Below are 21,705 nucleotides of genomic sequence, written 5' to 3'. Positions count from 1 at the left end.
CAATGCTCCCAGAGGTGAAGCATGATGGGATTTGTAGTTTCAGCACAGCTGGAGAGCCAAGGTTGCCTACCCCTGCTCTAGACTAGGGATGGTCCACCTGTTCGATTAGAAGACGAGTTCTAATCGAACATCGGCTGTTTGAGCGTTCAGCGAACGCCGAACTTTATGGGATGTTCGTGGCCTGTATGACCGTGCAATGTCCCATAAGGCAAAGCACCATTCGAAGCTCTAATTGGTTAAAGTCTTGCACCTGACCACAGGTCAGGTGCAACACTTTGCCATCATCTGATAGGCGAGCCATGATTGGGCAAACTACACAATTGGCCGGAGCTAGCTGTCACTGCTTTCCACCCAATTGTTTATGTTTTGCCAGCATCTGTCAAAATGCCATTATGTGGCGGGAGAGGACGGGACGGCGGCTGGTGTTTTTTGTTAAATTATCTCTATTTATTTTTTATTGTTTTATTTTTTATTTCGTCGTCTTTGTGGACAACGCTGGATGCCGTAATTGACCTTGGATTACGTCGGTGGATCCATTTTTTGGGGGGGTTTATTTTAAATAAAAGACTTGTCAAAAGCATGTCTTTTGTTTTTTTTTCTCAAAAGTCTGGACTTTTTCATAACTATTTTATTTAACCCTTTAGTGAATGGGTAGGGGTACAAGTACCCCTTACTTATTCACAAGGGAGGAGGGCCGCATCTGGGTGCCCCCTTAATTAAAAGGGTACCCCGATTTGTAATGGAAGTGGTTAAGTACAATTATGACAAAATGCCTATCTCAATAGACAATTGTAATATATATGTTAATTTGCTTTTTGCTCGTTTGCCTTCCTCAAAACCTTACTCAGAAATTGGTGCTAAGCCCCCCACCCGAGATCCGAAGTACGCAGTAGAAATAGGAACCAAGTTGGAGCCTCCTCTCGAGACTACACCCAAGACGAAGGAAGTTATGCATAAATGGATCTAACCAATGAGATAAGCTAGAATATTTAAACTAAAATACTTTTCTGCAATGCTACGCTTAAATATACACGTTCATATGTTAAATAAAACCACGAAAAGGAGAACAATAAAAACAGAAGTGATTTTTACAATGATTGGAGTTGGTGTGATTTTCATTTTCTCTCTGTGAGAGTATACTCTATTGAATCAGGCCAGGCGGCAGATATAAGTACGGAACTTTTGATCCGATCTAAATTTGGAACCAAGTCCAAAACAGGTGAGAGGGCTGCAGAGGTGAGCAGTAGATGTGAAGGGCCAGTATTGGTATTGGAGAATGTTTTTTCTTGTGGAGGATTTTTGTCTGTATGCACTCTGTGCAATGCATTAGATACCTCTGACCTGTATGCTGGCAGTGCAGCAGTCAAGAAAATGCAACATACCGCACAATATAGAGCAGGCAGCAGTCAGGTTTATGTAACATGATGTGTACTTTGCATTCTCCTGAATGCCACACACACTGTGTTCTCTGCTCTACGATACACACTCCTTATTGTTGAATGTTACATTCTTATGGCCACTGCACTCTTTATTCTGGACTATACATTGCATAATCCTGACCAACGCACTCTGTACAATATATACTCCTGCTCCCTTCACTATACATAACATAAGTAATTATATACTCCTGGCCAAAGTGTTCATTGTCAGATTACTTAGTAGTTCCTGGCTGTTTTAAATAAGTTATATACAGAAATCTAACACTTTGTCTGAGGCTATTATTCATGCATAAAAGTGTATATAATAGAGTTTCAGTTTTTGAAAATGATTGGGCTAAGGTTTTTACGTGTCTGCGAAAGTCTCATTTGTGGAACAGTAATTTAAAAGAACCTATTTCTAGATGTTTTTATTAAACTCAGTTCTAGATAAAGTATGAACCCTCCCCTCCACATCCTTCTCTCCTTCTCTCCCCATCTCTAACCCGTCCTGAAGAGGTGCTCTTTTTCTCTACTTTTGAAGAAAGTTACAATCATCTAAGTCCACTATCCAGGATTCTCTCTGGAGCTGTTTCTAGGTGCGGGGTACCACTAACCCAGCGTAACCCAACCCGTGCTCATTCATGCTGGCAAATATCCTACCATCCCATTGCACTGACGTCACTTACACTTCTCTTCTGGATCCTAAGAGGCCCCCCCTGAACAGCCAATAGGAAGTGCCCATTTCATGCAGGCAGTGGCATTGGAAACCCAAAAAAAGGACCCCACCGGATGTAAACAGAAGTGAAGGCTCAAGACTAGTACATCATGTGACTGCAGATTTAGGTGAGTAAAAAGAGCATTTAGCGAAGATCTGGGTTTGTGGCTTTGAAGTGTTTTTGTGCACTCTTTATTAAACTTTTAAGACAATGCAATGTCGAACTGTAAAAAAGCCTGCAAATTATACTAATAAACTGTTGTGCCAATGGCCAATACGCTTTAGTTTTCCTAAAGCTTTCAGATTTATTGTGGCTGCTACTTCTACCATTCAATTCAGGCCTATTACCGCTAGATTAAAAAAATTAGCCCTTGAATCTTTTTTTAATTTTTTTTATTTTAAATTTATCAGATTGGGGTGTTGCTGCTGTATTTAAAGCCACACTAAACTTAGAAGTTATTTTCATGATTTATTATATAAATAATAAATGACTGTGTACCTTATTTTGCCATAGTTTAGCTCTAAATGCTCAAAAATCTGTTTTAATTTTTCCATCCATAATTTCTTGCCAGAGGGTGGCTACTTTTCTTCTCCATGTTCCCTCTGGGGGACCCCTGGCAAAGCACCTTGTCACCATGTCGATGAGGACATAGGCCTCTTCCCCACAACCCTGGCCCGGTGGTTGTGGGGGTCTGTGGGCAGGGGGGCTTATCTGAATCTGAATATTTTAAATAAACACACCACACTATTTGGAAAAAAACACAACACATGTTTTTATCACGTTTTTTTATTTAAAAAACAAAACAAAAATGTTCATCAATCTAATCCCAAGGTCAATCATGTCATCCAGCGATGTAGATCCACGTCACTCACAATGGACAATTGCCGCCGACTTGCTGAAAGAAAAATAATACCCAACGCCCACCAACTCAACTCTCGCTACAAAATGACAGCTCTGCTCCTGAATGTCAACAATGGGGTGGAATAAGTCCCGTGACATCACGACTCACTTGACATTCGGGCCAGAGCTGTCATTTTGCTGCAAGAGTACCGCAGGTTCGGTTGTGTCGGCGGGCGTCGGGTATTTTTTCTTTCAGACGATGTGATTGACATTTGGATTACATTGTTGGACATTTTTTTTTTCAAAGACTGAAAAAAAACCACAACACAGTTTTTGACAAAATAAAGGACTGTTGTTACGGTGTGTGTGTTTTACAATTTTTCTGTATTTGGTGAATAAGTAAGGATAACAACTACTGTAGAAAGGGGTTTGGGTTCCTGCCTGGAGATCCGACTGATTATAATTGCCCTGATTAGGTTTACACAATTGCTTGTTTCGTCCGATCCGTGACCAAAATAGACTAATACAAAAAAGAAAGGGTTAACCCGTTAAGAGGTAACGGGTTAGTAGCGGTCAGCTTAGGGATCCGGACAAGTCAATTGATTGTAAAAAAGATAATTTTATTGAAAAAACATTCACGATTACACATTAGACTCACTAATTACAATTAAAAACATTGTGGATAACATACAGTCATAAATTATATGTGGATCGATCCTCATTAATATTAACCTTGAGTCCCCACCGTGGGGGAAAGTGACCGATGTAGCTATTACTTCGCTCTCTCTTCCTCCATTTAAATTCCCACATGCATGTCAACCTGCGTGAACTACAAAAACCGAGGGGATGGTCCCAAACGTAGGAGAAAAAAAAGGGGAAAGAGATTTTTCTTCTGGTTTCCCTGTTCAGATATAATGAAGGAATCTAGACAGATCAGTGATTGCAACACTGACTTTCTCTGCTTTCCGTTGGATTATGACAGGTATTTACAGATGTTGCTTGTTAGTTTGATGTTTCCTGTGTAGATATCTTCTTATTTCGGAGGGATTTATTTTTACTTTACTTCCAAATTACTTTGCCTTCTGTTTTCTGTTTATTATTTGAAATTAAGTTTTCCTGTGGTTTGGTGTTAAATGCCACTGGCTTCAGTCTAGCCGTATGTGCAATTAACTCCTTCCTATTCATCAGCAATGAATTACTTTAATTAGAGCGGTGAGGTGTAACAAGTCCTTTTGTTTAGAGGGGAGGGGAGTTTTCTCACGGACAGACTATCACTGGGTTATCTTTAATTGACCAACCTCAGAGTGATATTTGAATGATGTCCTTAACGGATATATATAGCATTTTTTATCACTCATGTTACTGTAGTTTTCTCGAAGTCCGGGCGGTTTGGGGGTTTTCCCAGTGTGATTCGATAGTCCACTTGAGTATGGGCACGTCTCGCTATTTCCTCCGGGAGATGTTTGTTGTAATCTGGTCTCCAATGGTAGGTTCGAGTGGTGTTTTTACTCCGTTATCTTTAATTGACTTTAAGGACATCATTCAAATATCACTCTGAGGCAGAGATTTACAACATCTACACTCAACACTTCAATTAAAGATAACCCAGTGATAGTCTGTCCTTGAGAAAACTCCCCTCCCCTCTAAACAAAAGGACTTGTTACACCTCACCGCTCTAATTAGAGTAATTCCTTGCTGATGAATAGGAAGGAGTTAATTGCACATACGGCTAGACCGAAGCCAGTGGCATTTAACACCAAACAACAGGAAAACTTAATTTCAAATAATAAACAGAAGGCAAAATAATTTGGAAGTAAAGTAAAAATAAATCCCTCCGAAATAAGAAGATATCTACACAGGAAACATCAAACTAACAAGCAACATCTGTAAATACCTGTCATAATCCAACGGAGAGCAGAGAAAGTCAGTGTTGCAATCACTGATCTGTCTAGATTCCTTCATTATATCTGAACAGGGAAACCAGAAGAAAAATCTATTTCCCCTTTTTTTCTCCTACGTTTGGGACCATCCCCTCGGTTTTTGTAGTTCACGCAGGTTGACATGCATGTGGGAATTTAAATGGAGGAAGAGAGAGCGAAGTAATAGCTACATCGGTCACTTTCCCCCACGGTGGGGACTCAAGGTTAATATTAATGAGGATCGATCCACATATAATTTATGACTGTATGTTATCCACAATGTTTTTAATGGTAATTAGTGAGTCTAATGTGTAATCGTGAATGTTTTTTCAATAAAATTATCTTTTTTACAATCAATTGACTTGTCCGGATCCCTATGCTGATCGCTACTAACCCGTTACCTCTTAACGGGTTAACCCTTTCTTTTTTGTATAAAGATAACAACTACCCCTACTCATTCACAAGGGGGACGGCATCTGGGTGTCCCCTATGAAAGGGGCACCCAGATTCCTATAAGCCCCCCTGAACACAGACCCCCACAACCACCAGGCCAGGGTTGTGGAGGAGAGGCCCTTGTCCTCATCAACATGCATCTGAATATCCGCATATGCAGAAATTCATCCGAATTTCAATTCAAAACAAAATTAATCGCACATGTCTACTCCCCATAGACTTCAATATGGTTTGCTGATTTCAAGCAGGATTTGATGTCCCTCTAGAGCAGGGGTAGGCAACCTTGGCTCTCCAGCTGTGCTGAAACTACAAATCCCATAAGGCATTGATGGGATTTGTTTAGCATTTTTTATCACTCATGTTACTGTAGTTTTCTCGAAGTCCGGGCGGTTTGGGGGTTTTCCCAGTGTGATTCGATAGTCCACTTGAGTATGGGCACGTCTCGCTATTTCCTCCGGGAGATGTTTGTTGTAATCTGGTCTCCAATGGTAGGTTCGAGTGGTGTTTTTACTCCGTTATCTTTAATTGACTTTAAGGACATCATTCAAATATCACTCTGAGGCAGAGATTTACAACATCTACACTCAACACTTCAATTAAAGATAACCCAGTGATAGTCTGTCCTTGAGAAAACTCCCCTCCCCTCTAAACAAAAGGACTTGTTACACCTCACCGCTCTAATTAGAGTAATTCCTTGCTGATGAATAGGAAGGAGTTAATTGCACATACGGCTAGACCGAAGCCAGTGGCATTTAACACCAAACAACAGGAAAACTTAATTTCAAATAATAAACAGAAGGCAAAATAATTTGGAAGTAAAGTAAAAATAAATCCCTCCGAAATAAGAAGATATCTACACAGGAAACATCAAACTAATAAGCAACATCTGTAAATACCTGTCATAATCCAACGGAGAGCAGAGAAAGTCAGTGTTGCAATCACTGATCTGTCTAGATTCCTTCATTATATCTGAACAGGGAAACCAGAAGAAAAATCTATTTCCCCTTTTTTTCTCCTACGTTTGGGACCATCCCCTCGGTTTTTGTAGTTCACGCAGGTTGACATGCATGTGGGAATTTAAATGGAGGAAGAGAGAGCGAAGTAATAGCTACATCGGTCACTTTCCCCCACGGTGGGGACTCAAGGTTAATATTAATGAGGATCGATCCACATATAATTTATGACTGTATGTTATCCACAATGTTTTTAATGGTAATTAGTGAGTCTAATGTGTAATCGTGAATGTTTTTTCAATAAAATTATCTTTTTTACAATCAATTGACTTGTCCGGATCCCTATGCTGATCGCTACTAACCCGTTACCTCTTAACGGGTTAACCCTTTCTTTTTTGTATAAAGATAACAACTACCCCTACTCATTCACAAGGGGGACGGCATCTGGGTGTCCCCTATGAAAGGGGCACCCAGATTCCTATAAGCCCCCCTGAACACAGACCCCCACAACCACCAGGCCAGGGTTGTGGAGGAGAGGCCCTTGTCCTCATCAACATGCATCTGAATATCCGCATATGCAGAAATTCATCCGAATTTCAATTCAAAACAAAATTAATCGCACATGTCTACTCCCCATAGACTTCAATATGGTTTGCTGATTTCAAGCAGGATTTGATGTCCCTCTAGAGCAGGGGTAGGCAACCTTGGCTCTCCAGCTGTGCCGAAACTACAAATCCCATAAGGCATTGATGGGATTTGTAGTTTCAGCACAGCTGGAGAGCCAAGGTTGCCTACCCCTGCTCTAGACTAGGGATGGTCCAGTGGTTCGATTCGAAGACGAGTTCGAATCGAACATCGACTGTTCGAGCATTCACTGAACGCCAAACTTTATGGGATGATCGCGGTGTATGACCGTGCAACGTCCCATAAGGCAAAGCACCATTCGAAGCTCTAATTGGTTAAAGTCTTGCACCTGACCAGAGGTCAGGTGCAACACTTTGCCCAATCAGGGCTCAGTACTCATTTGGAGCCATGATTGGGCAAAGTCATGATGGCTCTGCCCAATCATGTCTCGCCTATCAGATGACAGCAAACTACACAATTGGCCGGAGCTAGCTGTCACTGCTAGCTCCGCCCAATTGTTCATGTTTTGCCAGCATCTGTCAAAATTCCATTATGCGGCGGGAGAGGACGGGACGGCGGCTGGCGTTCTTTTAAAATTATTTCTATTGATTTTTTATTGTTTTATTTCGTCAACGTCGTGGACAACGCTGGATGCCGTAATTGACCCTGTATCCATTTTTTATTTTTTTTTAATAAAAGACTTGTCAAAAGCATGTCTTTTGTTTTTTTCCAAAGAAAGGATTTTCTCAAAAGTCTGGACTTTTTCATAACTATTTTATTTAACCCTTTAGTGAATGGGTAGGGGTACAAGTATCCCTTACTTATTCACAAGGGAGGAGGGCCACATCTGGGTGCCCCTTAATTAAAAGGGTATCCCGGTGCAAATAAGACCCCTTGCCCACAGACCCCCACAACCACCGAGTCAGGGTTGTGGGGACGAGGCCCTTGTCCCCATCAGCACGGGTACAAGGTGCTTTTCCAGGGGCGACCCTGGAAAAGCACCCTCCCAGTGCCGAGGGCATGTGGCCTGGTGTGGGAGTGTGGGGTGGCGCTCGCTCGCCCCCCCCCCCTTTCCGACCCGGCCAGGCCATATGCTGGGATCAAGGGTCTGGTATGGAGTTTTAGGGGGGACCCCATGTTGCAGCTGGTCTGTTTCATTTTGCTTTTTAGTTGGCTGAGATTTATTATGAATCTAACAATCAGATATTGAGCCTGGTATACTAAAATGAAATATCAACTCCGAGCACAAAAAACATCCTGGTTTAAACGAGTTTCACACTCTATTCCCTCAAATGCTTCCATGGTCTGGAAATTCAATTTGATTGCTATGATTGTATACATTTGGCTATAAATATTCATGATCAAATCTTTTAAAAAAACAGACCATAAAATGTTAAGAGCATACATTCTTCCATAATAAACAAGGCAGGCCTAACCTCACGCTACACCAGATACAGGATTTTGGAGAGTATACTGTTTGCCGATCTGAACAATTTCTTTGAATTTTTTCTGTGGATTTCGTTGTTTTATTGTTATTTGAGCCAAATAAAGTATTTTTTGAAACTTCTACACTATGAGAGGCTCTTTTCTTGTATGATCCTGAAGATAAACCGTTTGCCGGCCACAGACCGCTGAAAGATACAGCGAGGACGCCACAACTTCAGGAAAATCCGTTTCTTTCAAAGCACTTCAGGCTGCTTACCACAGCCACTACATTGTGGTGAGTATACACCCCGAGGGGATCTGTACGGCATTTGCCCGATCCCCAATAAGCATCACAGAACTGTTTTATGAATTTACAAACTGTTCCTTATTGCACCTTATTGTTTACACGGTGTTTGAAAAAAAGAAATACACAATATGCGTTTTAGACATGTGCGATTCGTTTCAATCCGAATCCAAATTCGGACGAATATTCGGAAATTCATAGATTCGGATCACCCGAATCTCCAAAATTCCCATTTCCGAATTAATCCAGGGAAGGATTTGACCAACCCGGGTTCGTACCGGCCTATCTCGCTTATTAATGTAGATGCTAAAATCCTCTCTAGGATCCTCGCGGGCAGGCTGGCGGAGGTATTACCCCGCCTCATACACCCTGCCCAAGTGGGTTTTATGAAAGGTAGAGCGGCTGTTATGAACCTGAGGAGGGTCATTATGGCCCTGGAACAAGCGAAAGCCTTTCCCGCTCTAGAGTTGGCTATAGTGACTCTTGACGCGGAAAAGGCGTTCGATAACGTGAACCTGCACTGGCTATTTTTAGTCATGTCCAAGCTGGGGTTCGGGGGTAAGTTCCTCTCGCTGATACAGAAGATGTACTCCCCCACCGCAAGGATATGGACTCAGGGAGCTCTCTCCGGACCTTTTAGTTTGCACAAGGGAACCAGACAGGGCTGCCCGCTGTCCCCCTTGTTATTCAACCTAGCACTGGAATCGCTGGCAAGATACATCTTACAAACAGACACTCTGCTGGGTATACAGATCGGGAAGGAGGAGCTACGTGTCTCCCTCTTTGCCGATTACATCCTGTTGTTTACATCCCGACCGCACCAGGATCTACTGACTGTCCAGACCCTCTTTGACACCTTTAGAACATTCTCAGGGCTCCGCATAAATTATTTCAAAAGTGAGGTATTTCCCCTGGCGGCTACAGCTTCTTCGTCGTGGGACAACACCTCCTCCTTCACAGTGGCACGTCGGGACATCACCTACCTGGGCATCAAAGTAGGTAAACTACCTTCCTCTTTATATACCCTGAATTTCCCTCCTCTTATAGATAGACTATTGCGGGAATTGGAGAACTGGCAAGGTTTGCCCCTATATAGTTGGAAAGATGTTATTTCTGGTGCAACTGTCGAGGTAGTTTTGAGAAAACCTCGTATTATTTGTATTGAATATCTTGGTAAGTTTTGGTTTTACACGACATGGGTTGTCCTCAATAACAGAATAAAAACAATTTGTTTAATAAAAAAAAAAGTCATTTAACAGGTCGTTAAGATCTGGTATGAATTTTAATGAAGAACCCCACCCCCAAAATGCGTAGGAAAAAAAATTGTTATACCCATAACATAAAATAAATACCATACCATTGATCTGAGCATAGGCTGACAGCGAGCGCACTAAATCCCCCTCCCCCCCGTCCCTCCAACACCAGGCCACATGCCTTCAGCAGTGTGAGGGTGTCCCCGTGCAGGGGCAAGGGCCTCGTCAACATAACCCTGGGGGCAAGGGAATTGTCAACATACCCCATTCACTAAAGTGTCAAAGAAAATATTTCTTACAAAGTACAGGTCAAAAATGTTTGTAGCAGAAAAAACAAAAACAAAAATAGTTTTCAACAGTCTGTCAGTAAAGAAAGCACTAAGAAAATTGATCCGCCAACGTAATCCATATTTAATCATGACATGCAGCGTTTTCAACAGCAACGAGTAAATAACAACTTAAACTATAACAATAAAAAAAGAAATTTAATAAAACGCTGGTGGCGATTTGGGAACAGTTCGTTTTAAGTTCAACCCAAATTTGTGGCGAGCTAATAATATAACAGTAAACATGCACTACAATAAAACATGTACAAATTAAACCAATATGTGAGTATTTCAGCAAATGACGCATTCTCAAAATCGCTCACAACAACTGTAACAAAACAAGGCAAAAAATACAACACAAAAAATACAACATACTGCTGATTGCCAACTGAAATTATGTGATAGACTAGACTTTAAAATCAAATGATTCAACTTTGTATTTTACCTGACGTTTCGTATTCGACCTCGGATCGTGTCCCGTTCAAACGGATGCACGCTCGCTAACGGCCGGGCTTTCGCAAAAGACAACTATGAAGGCTTTCAGTGATAGTTATATATATGATAGGAACTTCTCGATGAAAACTTAAAGCGTTTCATTTGGTTTCGGTTTCGTCCGTGGGTTCGCACGTTCGTGTGCACGCACGGCCGTGCGTAACCATTGCATCCTGTCTTAGTGTCAACACAGCAACATCACAGAGACAAGCAGATTTGTATATTGTACAAAAATACAAATAATAAATAATGTCTCAGTCGGAGGGATCATCAAGTTCCACGCCGGGGACACCCGAGACCCCAGGAAAGAAGCGCGCCACCAATATGTCCTACGATGAGATGCTGCAGCTGGTGCACATCTTTGATGCCCGGGACTACGACTGCCTTAAGGGCAGCTATGGGAAAAGGGCCAATGACCGAAAGGACAACATCCTGGGAAAGGTTTGCGCCACCCTTCTAACAAAGTTTGGACAGGACAGGAGCAAGGACCAGGTCCGTTTATTCAACCTCAAATACTATGTAACTATGTAAGGTGTGTTTTGGGTTTACACGTCGTGAGCTGCCGACATCTGCATATTCCCAAATTCGTCCTCCTCTTTGAGAGTCCTTTTCAGGCTTTCTGTAGCACCAGATTGTAAAGAACAATTCCTTCCTATTTGCAGAGGCGACATCATTTTAATGGTTAATTTTGCTAGATAAATGGCTTCATATTCCTGAATTTGGTGAACAAATCCAGCATTGGGATTAATTGTCGTGAGCTGCCGACATCTGCATATTCCCAAATTCGTCCTCCTCTTTGAGAGTCCTTTTCAGGCTTTCTGTAGCACCAGATTGTAAAGAACAATTCCTTCCTATTTGCAGAGGCGACATCATTTTAATGGTTAATTTTGCTAGATAAATGGCTTCATATTCCTGAATTTGGTGAACAAATCCAGCATTGGGATTAATGCAGAACCTTCTTTCTTGCACATATGTAAAAGCGTCCCTGTATTTTATACCAAAAGATTCCATAATATATGCAATAACCAAGGCAGCACTCCTGGAAAGCCCTGCATTGCCATGGATGAGAACTTTTCCTCCACTCTGTAAACATTCGTCAATAAATTCCTTTGACATAGCGAAAAACCGTATAATATTTTCAATGGGGTTGTCTGCAATATCCAGCACTAAATATCTAAATACATTCTGAAAGTTTGGTTTGATAAAGTTTGCTTCAATACTTTGCCTTATGCAGATTATATGCGTTATTCCATATTTCTGAAGGATCGGGAGCTTGCTTTTCATTGCTGCAGAATACGGGCCCAAAACAAGCCTGGTAGAATTTCTTGCATTTCCCGTCTCATTGGGTAACTCCAGTCCTCTTGGTCGTCCTTGCACTGAGGCAGCGCGGGGAATTCCAGCTTCACGTCCTCCATGTTCTTCCCGGCAGAGGCGCTCACCACTGCCAGCCTGAGAGTCACCGCTTTCTGCTCCGCCACAGCCATGCTGTCCAACAGAGTAATACAGAGTAAAATATCTAGACCTCAGATGATAAAGGTTCCATGAGGACCCACTCTATCTACCCAGCATATATCTCCAATCTATATATGCACCTCTGTGCCTCTCTTTATGACTCTTATGTTCTTCTCTTAGTCACTTTAGGCTCTCTTAATTCATATACAGTTTATTGCCATTCACTAACACTGAAATGATTCCTGATTGGCTGGTCTAATTACCCCTTTGATGTTAGTTAACTAAACAGGTTTCAACAAAATTCCCTGCAGCTGTTCCTTTGTGTACAATCAACACCCTGAAAACAGGATACACAATAAAAACCTCCTAGTTAGCATAGTTAAATAACATCAGCCAAAAGAGTTCCCTGCAATACATAAGCATACACCCTAAATATACCCCTAATATATCTACTTCAATCATAATTTACAACACCTATCTAGAGACAGAGCAAGCTGTATCCGCCCCCTCCCCCGTCTGTTCCTCCAGTCAGCGCTGGAGGATTGGAGCGAGGAGGGGGGAATCCCTGCAGGGAGCTGTGGCTGACAGTAGCCACTCTCTGCAGGATGATGATTGAGGAAGTGACCGAACGCATACCTTCGCTCGCTCACTTTCCGATCTATTGAGCCGACGTGTGACAGTTTCATTGTCACACGTCGGCTCGAACTATGAGGGTGAGTGATTTTTACTCACCTCATAGTTTTCCTTAAATTCATAGGGTATTGGCATGAATTGCTATCAAATTTCCTGTCCATTTACTTCTACAAGTTTTGGCCAAGTGCTGGCACAGAAGCAACCAACCCTGAGACAACAGGTAGTGACCTAGAGCAGCATTGGTCAATTTCCAATTTGAAATGGAGGGTGCCAAAAGCAGCCCCTGACTTCATCAAAGGAATACACATAATATTTTGTGTATGCAGTACAGCAGAACACTGTCAGGCTCTATAGAGAAACCACAGTATATTGTCAGTGACTGCAGGAATGCCACAGGAAATGGATAGAGACCTTAAGGATGGTGCACGTATGGATGCAGTACAAGCTGCAAGAGATAATCAAAGATCGGGCACCTGCATACCAGACTGATAGGAATCACTGCTCATACAGTCATTTACAACACAGTGCTCCCTACAGGATCCTTACAAATTAAAGGACCACATGCAGCCCTCAGACCTTCAGTTGGGCACCAGGGACATAGAAAGCATGCCATGTTGCCAGCTATTGTGGAGAAAAGTTGCTTGGTAACGCATGACACCAGGTGGCTTTGTATAAAGCTTAGACAAAGATGGGGGACCTCTAACATAATTGATGGAATTTAAAAAAATACACTTGATACCATCCTTAGCATTTAGAAAAAGTTGCACTCTTCAAAGTAGACATTGTAATTAATTACAGTCATAACAAGTTCTGAATTTTGAGCCGCTATTATTTATTTCCCACATTCACCTGCACTGTCTGCCAGTTATCTTCCATGAGGTTGCCTTCACTGTGCACCAGTTGCTGCTTTTGCAAAGTCAGCATTATTGCATGTTATACAATTTCCAGCGTCTGAATGTATCTTTGCCAAAACAAATGACCCAAAAAGACCCAAGGGACTGAACTTATGACTGATGGAATCAGTGAAATCCATAACAATAGTGTCTTGGCCAAAGCAAATTAATTTGTACACAGCTCTCCTTGTACCTCTAATGAAGGAATTTTTGTGGAAAATATTTTAAATGAACTCACTACAATAACTCAATAATCACATGGAAATTAAAACAACGATAATGTATTGCTGCTATTATTATTATTACATAATTCTGTTCCATTGCTATACCGGTGCACCGTACCTCTAAGAAGGTCCTGTAGGGTCTTTTCAGGTCCAGAATATGCATGTTTCCAATGATGGGTAAAGGTTTCGGGCCAGGTGGAAAATTTGGGTGAACATTCTGTTTGGAGCCATATGTAATCTTTACCAGAAAAAGACAGATCAGAACCAGGAGAAGAATGCTGACCGGGTCAGTAAGGAACATGACTCCAGAATTGCTGCAAAGAAAAAGGACAAGTTGTATGTTTTAAAGAATACAGCAAATATGAAATGGAGATGTTTTGTCCATTTAAACATTCATTAAAAAACATTTCACATAATATTCTTACATTACTGTATTGAATAAGCCAAGTATACATTCACAGTTCTACTCTGTATTAATGATAGTGTGTACAGATCTGTAGGTATATTAACTAAAGGGTTAAACATGATTAAATAAAAACACCAGACTTTAATCAAAAATCCTTTATTTAAAAAAAAAAAAAACACAACAAAGGATTATTAAAAAAATAAAATAAAAAATAATCGATCGACATAATCCAGGGTCAATCACGATGTCCAGCATTGTCCACGATGACAATGACGACATCAAAAATAAAACAATAAAAAAATAGAAATAATAAACAAAAACCAGACGACCGCCGTCCCGTTTGCTGCGACGAACACCCCAAAAGATGTGCTCTCCATTCATTCAGAAAATATTTACTATCAACCAGTTTCTGAATGGGGAGGAGCCTCTGTACAATGCTACTCCCCATTGAGAAACTCATGAATGAAAACGAAGTGATGTAAAGCACACTTTTACACATGCCCTCAGCACTGGGAGGGTGCTTTTCCAGGGGCGACCCTGGAAAAGCACCTTGCCCCGTGCAGATGGGGATAAGGGCCTCTTCCCCACAAGCCCTCGGGCCTTGGTTGTGGGGGTACAGGCAGGGGGATCTTATTCACATAAGGGTACCCCTTTAATAAAGGGGCTCCCAGATGCCGCCCCACCTTGTGAATGAGTAAGAGGTACTTGTGCCCCTATCCATTCACTAAAGGGTTAAATAAAATTGTTTATTTGGAAAAAAAACAAAAGACTTGTTTTTGACAAGTCTTTTATTTAAAAAAAAATATTTTTTTTAATGTATCCACCGATGTAATCCGTGGTCAATGAAGACGTCCAGCGTTGTCCACAACAACAACAACGACTCAACGCAATAAAAAATAAATAGAAAGATTAATAATTATTTTTTTAAATGGCGACTGCCATCCCGTCTGCTTGCGATGAACAGCCGCCGCATAATGGCATTTTGACAGATGCCGGCAAAACAAACAATTGGGTGGAGCTAGCGGTGACAGCTGTGTAGTTTCATGCCATCTGACAGGTGAGCTGTGACCTGTGGTCAGGTGCAAGCCTTTGGCCAATTAGGGCTTCACAAGGCGCATTGCCTTGTGGGGCGTGAAGCGGCCGAACACCCTTATAGTTTGTGTGTTCGGCAAACACATGAACTAGTGATGTTCGAGCCCAACCCTAGTGCTGACACTGTCCTTCCTTCTGGAGGGGGGCTACTTTTGTTCCCCATGGTCCCTGTGTGTGTTGTAAAGTAGTCACCGCTCCAAGCTCCGGCCCCGGGATGGACTACAATCTCATGTTTAGCTTACTGATTTGTATTAATGTTATAATCTATCATGGGAGTGAGCTTGGAGCGGTGACTACATTACAACACACACAGGGACTATGGGGAACAAAAGTACTCACCCTCCAGAAGGAAGGACAGTGTCAGCACCAATTCAGAGATGATTTGATGATCTACAGCCGAGTGATACACAAATAAGATACATTTTTGTTAATAGTTAAAGGTGCTTTAATGCACTTTTAAGATTTAAAGGAGAACTATGGGGTGAACCTTTTCTTGCATTTTTAGTTTCCTTATGATACAGGAATACATTTTGCAGTGTACTCCTGTAACCAAAAATGCATCATAAGCTTACAATTCAGTGTAATATACAGTGTGATGGGGCTAAGCTCTGTGCTAAGAAGAGATCCCGACAATACTGTCTGGATCCTCCTCTGCCATTGGGTAAGAGCAGCTTGTAGGAGCTGCTGTGCGTTCATGAAAACCCGTGCAGACGCTCATGGCACATCAGGGTTAGGAAGAGCGGGGTGTAGAACCCCCTTTCCTGTCCCGGCCATTTTTCAGTATTCAGCGCTGAGGACTGACGTTTATTAAGTCATGCAACGCTGTACTGAAATGAGTTTTATATCATAGGGACACAGAGAGCTTCCTTTTGGTGGTATTTAATCACCATTGAGGGTTTTTAATTAATGATATATTTAAAAAAACACCTGTTTTCCCGATGTTATGTTTTAAATCATTTAATAATACCCAATTGTTTGGTAAAATATAAAAGTCGGGGTCACGTCTGGTAAATAGAAACAAAACATGTCAAGCCTTAAAATTACGTGCGCCCAGGACTTCCGGTTCCGGCGCCCATGTGAGCGGCTGCGAGGAGATCGCGCTCCTGCACCCGCGGCCACCAAACACATTTAAAGCCGGCTAAAACGCCCGCCCGACTCACCCTACCTATCGGGCAGCTGAGCGGGGGAGTATGGACAGGTTCCTGGCTGGGGGAAAGTCCCGATCGCAGTCGGTTCCCCGAACGGCCGGTGACACAGGCACAGCAAGGGGGTCTAAGATGGCGGCGGCGGGCAGCGCTGACGAGCGGCGGGCCGCTACACCCCCCCTCACTCAGGAGTTCTCCCTGGACGAAGCGGCATATGAGCGCATCGCCCTGGCAGTGGCCAATCTGCTGAAACCCACCATTACCTCAGTGGTGGAAGCTGCCATTCAGCAAGGCCTCTCTCACATACAGGCTGAGGTGACGCAACGGGCCCGATCCCTTAAAGAGGCAGAACAGCGAATTTCGATTCTGGAGGAGGAGGTCCTGGAAGCCAATGCTAAGGTGACAGCCTTTGATGATCTATCCCAGGGCCTTCGGGAGAAAATAGATGATCTGGAGAAACGGTCCAGAAAAAACAATCTGCGGATCATCGGGGTGCCCGAAACATACAAACCGCAAGTATTAACTGAGTTGTGCTCAACAGCCATCCCAGAGGCTCTGGGCCTCGACACTAAGTGTGTAGTGGAGCGGGCGCACAGGCTTGGACAGCCTCACCCAGACAGAACGAATCCTAGACCGGTTATTGTGCGCTATTTAAATTACGCGGACAAGTTCCTCATCATGCAACAATAACGAGCCTCTCGCACCCTAGAGGTTGACGGTCACAAGCTTTTGGTCTTCGCAGACTACTCAGCGGAAGTCGCCAGGAAGCGAAAGGCCTTTAACAAGATATGCTCTGTGCTATACCACAAACGAATAAGATTTACACTGGCGTACCCGGCCACACTGCACGTGGAAACTCCGACGGGAAGGAAATGCTCTTATCTGGATCCAGGGAGGCGGAATCATTTCTCAATACCTTGAGTATGGACACTGGGTCTCCCCCCAAATTGGCTGAACCCACCAGATCCCCACGAAAAACTGCACGGTCCTCAAAACGTAACAAAGGCACACCACGGAAATATAGATACCGCTGACGGCCGCAGGATGTCGCCAAGGCCTAAAGCTGCCACCTGGGTTAATCTTAGGGCGGGCAGTTGTAGCTATTATTGGACTTGCTTCACGAGTGGCTGAGGATGGTAGATGCGCGAAGTTCCTCTTGCACACATAGGAAAAAAGTGGAGTCATTACTGAGATGTGTTCTGTTTCAAAAGTTTAACAAGGTTATGTTGAATTTCATTGTTAGTTTCTCTGTTAATTTTTCCCTTATTGCTGGTTGCCCACTAGGTACTCGGAACGGATGCATCTTGGGTGTGGTGATGTCCAGACGTGCCCTACTCTTACGGTGCTCCCCCCAACCTTAGAAACCCGGCCCCAGGCGGTCAGCTGACCAGGTGAGTGAATCACACCAGAGGGCGCTATCCAAGCAGTCCAAAAGGTTTAGGTACACGTCCGCATGCCCATGTCATCTGCTTAAACAGAATTCATAAAAGTAGTATCGTGGAATGTTAAGGGGCTCCGCTCTCCACATAAACGTAATATGGTCCTGAGACACCTTAAACGCATGAATACGGATATAGCTCTGTTGCAGGAGACCCATCTCCGCACGGAGGATATGCCCAGGCTTCAGAAATTTTGGGTGGGGGAAGTGTTTGGCTCTCCTTCTGAGGGTAGGAGGGCAGGAGTGGTCATTCTGATGCACAAGCGGCTCCCCTGCCAGGTGGACAGGATTGAACATGATGATGAGGGCCGCATGTTGACAATTTATCTGAAATATTTTGGTGTGGAATTGGCAATCTCCAATATCTATATGCACAATTCACCGACCACTTCACATATGGCACAATTGTCAGATTGGTTGGCAAAAACCACCAACTTGCACCACCTGGTGGGGGGAGACTTCAATTGCACCATGAATGCAAGGGAAGATAGGAAAAGAGCACAGCCATCCGGAGCTTCCCTACACCCCTCAAGATCGGGAGTGCAGTCCCCCTAGGCGGACACCGTCTCTGCTCTGGGATTCCAGGACCTCTGGAGGATAATGCATCCCCTGGAATCCGACTTTACTCATTTCTCTAGAGTTCACGGGTGTTTGGCTCGATTAGACTATATATTTGGCACAAATCCGATGTTGCAATTGGTTCGATCTTCGGACCAACACGCTATAGTCATATCGGACCATGCCCCCATATCACTAGAACTTTCTCTTGCCCCGAAGATAGCTAATCATATCCTATGGCGGTTCCCAGTGTACCTTAAGTCAAATGAGGATTTTTGCCACTTCCTCCGCACTTCATGGCAGGATTATGCGGATATTAATAGACAACATACTGATTCCCCCACGCTGTTCTGGGAGGCCGGTAAGGCCTTCATCCGAGGCAGGATCATGTCATACACGTCCGCCTATAAAAGAAAAACTGTAACAGCCTTTAAGGAGGCAAGCGAGGCGGTTAAACAAGCCCAGAGCAAGTTGATTACAGACCCGAGCAGGGACTCTACAGCTTCCTGGGAACAGGCCAAGCAGACATTCGACCTATGGGCGGACAGATATGAGCGCATGAAGGCCTCTTACTTTGATCTCACACTCCACAAGTATGGAAACAAAGCGGGCAAACTAATGGCCAGATTGGTGAATGGGAGGCACTGCAAGACACCACAGGGACGCTCCTCACGGACCCCACAGCTATCAATGGGGCCTTAGAGGAATATTACGCAGCGCTTTATGCCAAAGATGACATGGACAAGGGGGGCGGCAGACCAATTCCTAGGTCAGGTCGAACTTCCCACGCTAGAGGAGGAACAGCTCCAGGCCCTTAATGCGGACATAACGGTAGGAGAGGTAGAAACGGTCATCAATTCTATGGGGGGTTCCAAGGCGCCGGGCCCCGACGGGCTCACGTCAGAATTCTTTAAGATACTCAAAGGCGAGATAGCGGGCACCCTACAGAACCTTTACACGCATATGCGGACGGAGGGGTCTTATTTTCTACCCCAAAAAACTATTCACCTCCTCTTTTCTGGAGACCCTCATAACAGGAGGGACTTATTCTATCTCGGATCTATACCCAGGCCTGCAGCGTACTTACATCCCACAACTATCCTCATCCAACATCAAGGAATGGTTAAAAGACTTTCCAACACCGGATTTGGTGGAGAGTATTGTGGAAGGATATAATAGGATTCTCAGACTGGTGGTTAATGAAAATTGGCGGGAGACCCAGTTTAAAATTATGCACCAGGCCTATGTGGCGTACTTCCGGCCGCCCGGACCAACACCACAGCAGTTGGTATCACTGTGCCCAAAATGTGGTATGCCACGCCCAACATTAACACACTGCCTGTGGTCCTGCCCCCATGTGGTGCAATACTGGACAAGGGTGATTGTCTACATCGCATCGGTCCTCCAATGGACTCCAACCTTGGACCCTATGTTGTTTCTATTCAGCATTCCTGCGGATTCTGAAGCAGTCCCAAATGGGCCGGCCCGCAGGGGAGGGGACTGGCTGCACATATGCCTGCTGGCAGCCAGACGCTGCATCATGCGATCTTGGAATACTACAGCGGTCCCGTCTATCTCAAGTGTGGTGACGGAATAAAAAATGTTGTTCCTCAGAGAAAAGTTGGATGCTGAAAATAATATCGATTCACTATCTAAAAAATTCTTCCGGAGATGGAAACAGTTTCTTGCAGTGACCTTTGACCACCAGGAACTGACCGACATATTGCAACCCTTTCAATACTCGGACTGGTATCTAAAAAACAAATTGTCGGGAACGTTGGGGCCACTGGAGGTGCTATGAAGCCCAAACTGAGGTTTCTAAATAGGATAGAGCATTGTTATAATATATACGAGTAGATTACAGTATATGGATATGGGGGCAACCAGCACGGGAATGTTGTGAAAGTTGGAAAGATGTTATTTCTGGTGCAACTGTCGAGGTAGTTTTGAGACAACCTCGTATTATTTGTATTGAATATCTTGATAAGTTGTGGTTTTACCCGACATGGGTTGTCCGCAATAACAGAATAAAAAAATTTTGTTTAAAAAAAAAAAAAAAAAATTACGTGCGCCCGTGAAATCGCAAAAAAATGAACATCCCCAACATTTCTCATAGGTGACACTGTAAAAGCTTTTATCTTCTATCAGTGTAGTGCTGGCAGTGATTGGTGGCCCTATTTCTTGCAAGTATTTCATGGCGCAATTGTCATTTTTGCACGTAGGCACACCAGGCACATGTTTGAGTTGGTATGTGTATGTATATGGGAGCTTAAAAAAAAATTGTTTTTCACATTTTGTTAATATGTGATTTTGTTTTTGCTTTTTTTTGTTTTTATACTTATCTTTAACCTGTTGCCGTCCGTCGTTGCAAAAAATGCCGTCTCCAGATTGCATTTTTTTTTCTGCTCGTGTGCCTGGGGGTCACATGGGCAGAAAAAACCCGTTCAATGCAAAGAGCCGTTACCGGCTCTATAGCCTACCGATCGCGTGTATGTGCTGGCTGCGTGACCCCCCGCGAGTGCTGCCGCCCCTCCTAACCCCTCACCTTCAATCCCGGGATCCGCTGCCCCCATCTGCGGCCTGGGACCGGCTAGGGAGGGCGTCAGGAGGTTAGGGGGATTGTTATCCCCTACGTAATAGCAATAACAATAAGTGTAAAAAAACATAAAAAGAGTAAAAAAATAAATAAAAGTCACATAAAAAAAGTAAACTCACCCCCAAATTTTTAAGTGCCCCCACCCCCACATTTACGCACATATAAGCGTAAATACGCGTTCGCCGCGCCAGCATGTGAAAATGACAATTGCGCTACACATGTTACATATTGCCGCGAACGTCGCAGTGAGAGCAATCATTTTAGGGCCATCAATCACTGATAACACTAAACTGATGAGCGGTAAAAGCTTTTAAAGTGTCGCCTATGGCCAATTTTGGGTATTGTAGTTTTTTGAGGTTTCGCGCACGGACGCAATTTTAAGGCTTGACATGATTGGTGTCTTTTTACCCAACGTAACCCCGTCTTTTATATTTTACCAAAGAATTGGGTAATAAATGTTTTATCATTTAATATAGGGGAAACAGTTTTTTTTTTACATTTCGGTAAAAATAAAACCCCCAGTGGTAATTAAATACCACCAAAAT

At 43.3% G+C, this 21,705-nt stretch overlaps 1 pseudogene; it reads right to left on the bottom strand.

Annotated features, from left to right (window-relative positions):
* Nucleotides 1-11,467: 11,467 nt before the first annotated feature.
* LOC108803253 lies at nucleotides 11,468-12,165 on the bottom strand (annotated as a pseudogene).
* Nucleotides 12,166-21,705: the final 9,540 nt, after the last annotated feature.

This window comes from Nanorana parkeri, unplaced genomic scaffold (assembly GCF_000935625.1).
Source record: "Nanorana parkeri isolate BGI_ZX_2015 unplaced genomic scaffold, ASM93562v1 scaffold3537, whole genome shotgun sequence".
NCBI classification, from domain to species: Eukaryota; Metazoa; Chordata; class Amphibia; order Anura; family Dicroglossidae; genus Nanorana; species Nanorana parkeri.
The sequence above is the reverse complement of the archived record's forward strand: the minus strand, read 5'-3'. Positions and strand labels throughout refer to the sequence as shown.